Below are 6166 nucleotides of genomic sequence, written 5' to 3'. Positions count from 1 at the left end.
ATCCGGACCACCTGCCAGCGCTCATTGGGGGGTCCCACACTTTAAACAGCCACCTGACCTGCAGAGGAAAACTCGTACTGGCGCAGAAAGCAGGCAGCGTGTGCTAGTGTGCGATATGTGCAGGTACAGCAGAGTACATATGGTGCAGGTGGAGAGCAGGACGTAGTATAGGTAGAGGGTGGTACAGTACATATAGTGCAGGTGGAGAGCAGGATGTAGTATAAGTAGAGGATGGTACAGTACATATAGTGCAGGTGGAGAGCCGGATGTAGTATAGGTAGAGGGTGATTCCGTACATATAGTGCAGGTGGAGAGCAGGATGTAGTATAGGTAGAGGATGGTACAGTACATATAGTGCAGGATGTAGTATAGGTAGAGGGTGGTACAGTACATATAGTGCAGGATGTAGTATAGGTAGAGGGTGGTACAGTACATATAGTGCAGGATGTAGTATAGGTAGAGGGTGGTACAGTACATATAGTGCAGGTGGAGAGCAGGATGTAGTATAGGTAGAGGGTGGTACAGTACATATAGTGCAGGTGGAGAGCAGGATGTAGTATAGGTAGAGGGTGGTACAGTACATATAGTGCAGGATGTAGTATAGGTAGAGGGTGGTACAGTACATATAGTGCAGGTGGAGAGCAGGATGTAGTATAGGTAGAGGGTGGTACAGTACATATAGTGCAGGTGGAGAGCAGGATGTAGTATAGGTAGAGGGTGGTACAGTACATATAGTGCAGGAGGAGAGCAGGATGTAGTAAGGTAGAGGGTGGTACAGTACATATAGTGCAGGTGGAGAGCAGGATGTAGTATAGGTAGAGGGTGGTACAGTACATATAGTGCAGGTGGAGAGCAGGATGTAGTATAGGTAGAGGGTGGTACAGTACATATAGTGCAGGTAGAGAGCAGGATGTAGTATAGGTAGAGGGTGGTACAGTACATATAGTGCAGGTGGAGAGCAGGATGTAGTATAGGTAGAGGGTGGTACAGTACATATAGTGCAGGTGGAGAGCAGGATGTAGTATAGGTAGAGGGTGGTACAGTACATATAGTGCAGGTGGAGAGCAGGACGTAGTATAGGTAGAGGGTGGTACAGTACATATAGTGCAGGTAGAGAGCAGGACGTAGTATAGGTAGAGGGTGGTACAGTACATGTAGTGCAGGTGGAGAGCAGGATGTAGTATAGGTAGAGGGTGGTACAGTACATATAGTGCAGGTGGAGAGCAGGATGTAGTATAGGTAGAGGGTGTGTACAGTACATATAGTGCAGGTGGAGAGCAGGATGTATGGGTAGAGGGTGGTACAGTACATGTAGTGCAGGTGGAGAGCAGGATGTAGTATAGGTAGAGGGTGGTACAGTACATGTAGTGCAGGAGGAGAGCAGGATGTAGTATAGGTAGAGGGTGGTACAGTACATATAGTGCAGGTGGAGAGCAGGATGTAGTATAGGTAGAGGGTGGTACAGTACATATAGTGCAGGTGGAGAGCAGGATGTAGTATAGGTAGAGGGTGGTACAGTACATGTAGTGCAGGTGGAGAGCAGGATGTAGTATAGGTAGAGGGTGGTACAGTACATATAGTGCAGGTGGAGAGCAGGACGTAGTATAGGTAGAGGGTGGTACAGTACATATAGTGCAGGTGGAGAGCAGGATGTAGTATAGGTAGAGGGTGTCTACAGTACATATAGTGCAGGTGGAGAGCAGGATGTATAGGTAGAGGATGGTACAGTACATATAGTGCAGGTGGAGAGCAGGATGTAGTATAGGTGGAGGGTGGTACAGTACATATAGTGCAGGTGGAGAGCAGGATGTAGTATAGGTAGAGGGTGGTACAGTACATATAGTGCAGGTAGAGAGCAGGACGTAGTATAGGTAGAGGGTGGTACAGTATATAGTGCAGGAGGAGAGCAGGACGTACTATAGGTAGAGGGTGGTACAGTACATATAGTGCAGGTGGAGAGCAGGATGTAGTATAGGTAGAGGGTGGTACAGTACATAAAGTGCAGGTGGGGACCAGGATGTAGTATAGGTAGAGGGTGGTACAGTACATATAGTGCAGGTAGAGAGCAGGATGTAGTATAGGTAGAGGGTGGTACAGTCTATATAGTGCAGGTGGAGAGCAGGATATAGTATAGGTAGAGGCTGGTACAGTACATATAGTGCAGGTGGAGAGCAGGATGTAGTATAGGTAGAGGGTGGTACAGTACATATAGTGCAGGTAGAGAGCAGGATGTAGTATAGGTAGAGGGTGGTACAGTACATATAGTGCAGGTGGAGAGCAGGATGTAGTATAGGTAGAGGGTGGTACAGTACATGTAGTGCAGGTAGAGAGCAGGATGTAGTATAGGTAGAGGGTGGTACAGTCTATATAGTGCAGGTGGAGAGCAGGATATAGTATAGGTAGAGGCTGGTACAGTACATATAGTGCAGGTAGAGAGCAGGATGTAGTATAGGTAGAGGGTGGTACAGTACATGTAGTGCAGGTGGAGAGCAGGATGTAGTATAGGTAGAGGGTGGTACAGTACATATAGTGCAGGTAGAGAGCAGGACGTAGTATAGGTAGAGGGTGGTACAGTATATAGTGCAGGAGGAGAGCAGGATGTAGTATAGGTAGAGGGTGGTACAGTACATATAGTGCAGGTGGAGAGCAGGATGTGGTATAGGTAGAGGGCGGTACAGTACTTATAGTGCAGGTGGAGAGCAGGATGTAGTATCGGTAGAGGGTGGTACAGTATATATAGTGCAGGAGGAGAACAGGATGTAGTATAGGTAGAGGATGGTACAGTACATAAAGTGCAGGTGGGGACCAGGATGTAGTATAGGTAGAGGGTGGTACAGTACATATAGTGCAGGTGGAGAGCAGGATGTAGTATAGGTAGAGGGTGGTACAGTACATAAAGTGCAGGTGGGGACCAGGATGTAGTATAGGTAGAGGGTGGTACAGTACATATAGTGCAGGTGGAGAGCAGGATGTAGTATAGGTAGAGGCTGGTACAGTACATATAGTGCAGGAGGAGAGCAGGATATAGTATAGGTAGAGGGTGGTACAGTCTATATAGTGCAGGTGGAGAGCAGGATATAGTATAGGTAGAGGGTGGTACAGTACATATAGTGCAGGTAGAGAGCAGGATGTAGTATAGGTAGAGGGTGGTACAGTATATATAGTGCAGGTAGAGAGCAGGATATAGTATAGGTAGAGGCTGGTACAGTACATATAGTGCAGGTAGAGAGCAGGATGTAGTATAGGTAGAGGGTGGTACAGTACATGTAGTGCAGGTGGAGAGCAGGATGTAGTATAGGTAGAGGGTGGTACAGTACATATAGTGCAGGTAGAGAGCAGGACGTAGTATAGGTAGAGGGTGGTACAGTATATAGTGCAGGAGGAGAGCAGGATGTAGTATAGGTAGAGGGTGGTACAGTACATAAAGTGCAGGTGGGGACCAGGATGTAGTATAGGTAGAGGGTGGTACAGTACATATAGTGCAGGTAGAGAGCAGGATGTAGTATAGGTAGAGGGTGGTACAGTATATATAGTGCAGGTGGAGAGCAGGATGTAGTATAGGTAGAGGGTGGTACAGTACATATAGTGCAGGTGGAGAGCAGGATGTAGTATAGGTAGAGGGTGGTAAAGTACATGTAGTGCAGGTAGAGAGCAGGATGTAGTATAGGTAGAGGCTGGTACAGTACATATAGTGCAGGTAGAGAGCAGGATGTAGTATAGGTAGAGGGTGGTACAGTACATATAGTGCAGGTAGAGAGAGCAGGATGTAGTATAGGTAGAGGGTGGTACAGTCTATATAGTGCAGGTGGAGAGCAGGATATAGTATAGGTAGAGGGCAGTACAGTACATATAGTGCAGGTAGAGAGCAGGATGTAGTATAGGTAGAGGGTGGTACAGTACATATAGTGCAGGAGGAGAGCAGGATGTAGTATAGGTAGAGGATGGTACAGTACATATAGTGCAGGATGTAGTATAGGTAGAGGGTGGTACAGTACATATAGTGCAGGTGGAGAGCAGGATGTAGTATAGGTAGAGGATGGTACAGTACATATAGTGCAGGATGTAGTATAGGTAGAGGGTGGTACAGTCTATATAGTGCAGGTGGAGAGCAGGATATAGTATAGGTAGAGGGTGGTACAGTACATATAGTGCAGGTAGAGAGCAGGATGTAGTATAGGTAGAGGGTGGTACAGTATATATAGTGCAGGTGGAGAGCAGGATGTAGTATAGGTAGAGGGTGGTACAGTACATATAGTGCAGGTAGAGAGCAGGATGTAGTATAGGTAGAGGGTGGTACAGTCTATATAGTGCAGGTGGAGAGCAGGATATAGTATAGGTAGAGGCTGGTACAGTACATATAGTGCAGGTAGAGAGCAGGATGTAGTATAGGTAGAGGGTGGTACAGTACATATAGTGCAGGTAGAGAGCAGGATGTAGTATAGGTAGAGGGTGGTACAGTCTATATAGTGCAGGTGGAGAGCAGGATGTAGTATAGGTAGAGGGTGGTACAGTACATATAGTGCAGGTGGAGAGCAGGATGTAGTATAGGTAGAGGGTGGTACAGTACATATAGTGCAGGTAGAGAGCAGGATGTAGTATAGGTAGAGGGTGGTACAGTCTATATAGTGCAGGTGGAGAGCAGGATGTAGTATAGGTAGAGGGTGGTACAGTACATATAGTGCAGGTGGAGAGCAGGATGTAGTATAGGTAGAGGGTGGTACAGTACATATAGTGCAGGTGGGGAGCAGGATGTAGTATAGGTAGAGGATGGTACAGTACATATAGTGCAGGTGGAGAGCAGGATGTAGTATAGGTAGAGGCTGGTACAGTACATATAGTGCAGGTGGAGAGCAGGATGTATAGGTAGAGGGTGGTACAGTACATATAGTGCAGGTGGAGAGCAGGATGTAGTATAGGTAGAGCGTGGTACAGTACATATAGAGCAGGATGTAGTATAGGTAGAGGGTGGTACAGTACATATAGTGCAGGAGGAGAGCAGGATGTAGTATAGGTAGAGGGTGGTACAGTACATATAGTGCAGTTAGAGAGCAGGATGTAGTATAGGTAGAGGGTGGTACAGTACATATAGTGCAGGTGGGGAGCAGGATGTAGTATAGGTAGAGGGTGCTACAGTACATATAGTGCAGGAGGAGATCAGGATGTAGTATAGGTAGAGGGTGGTACAGTACATATAGTGCAGGAGGAGATCAGGATGTAGTATAGGTAGAGGGCAGTACAGTACATATAGTGCAGGTGGAGAGCAGGATGTAGTATAGGTAGAGGGTGGTACAGTACATATAGTGCAGGAGGAGAGCAGGATGTAGTATAGGTAGAGGGCGGTACAGTACATATAGTGCAGGTGGAGAGCAGGATGTAGTATAGGTAGAGGGTGGTACAGTACATATAGTGCAGGTGGAGAGCAGGATGTAGTATAGGTAGAGGGTGGTACAGTACATATAGTGCAGGAGGAGAGCAGGATGTAGTATAGGTAGAGGGTGGTACAGTACATATAGTGCAGGAGGAGAGCAGGATGTAGTATAGGTAGAGGGTGGTACAGTACATATAGTGCAGTTAGAGAGCAGGATGTAGTATAGGTAGAGGGTGGTACAGTACATATAGTGCAGGAGGAGAGCAGGATGTAGTATAGGTAGAGGGTGGTACAGTACATATAGTGCAGTTAGAGAGCAGGATGTAGTATAGGTAGAGGGTGGTACAGTACATATAGTGCAGGTGGGGAGCAGGATGTAGTATAGGTAGAGGGTGCTACAGTACATATAGTGCAGGAGGAGATCAGGATGTAGTATAGGTAGAGGGTGTTACAGTACATATAGTGCAGGTGGAGAGCAGGATGTAGTATAGGTAGAGGGTGGTACAGTACATATAGTGCAGGTGGAGAGCAGGATGTAGTATAGGTAGAGGGTGGTACAGTAGATATAGTGCAGGAGGAGAGCAGGATGTAGTATAGGTAGAGGGTGGTACAGTACATATGGTGCAGGTGGAGAGCAGGACGTAGTATAGGTAGAGGGTGGTACAGTACATATAGTGCAGGTGGAGAGCAGGATGTAGTATAGGTAGAGGGTGGTACAGTACATATAGTGCAGTTAGAGAGCAGGATGTAGTATAGGTAGAGGGTGGTACAGTACATATATTGCAGGTGGAGAGCAGG

Source organism: Anomaloglossus baeobatrachus, chromosome 4, assembly GCF_048569485.1.
Source record: "Anomaloglossus baeobatrachus isolate aAnoBae1 chromosome 4, aAnoBae1.hap1, whole genome shotgun sequence".
NCBI lineage: Eukaryota > Metazoa > Chordata > Amphibia > Anura > Aromobatidae > Anomaloglossus > Anomaloglossus baeobatrachus.
Note: the sequence above shows the minus strand (reverse complement) of the source record.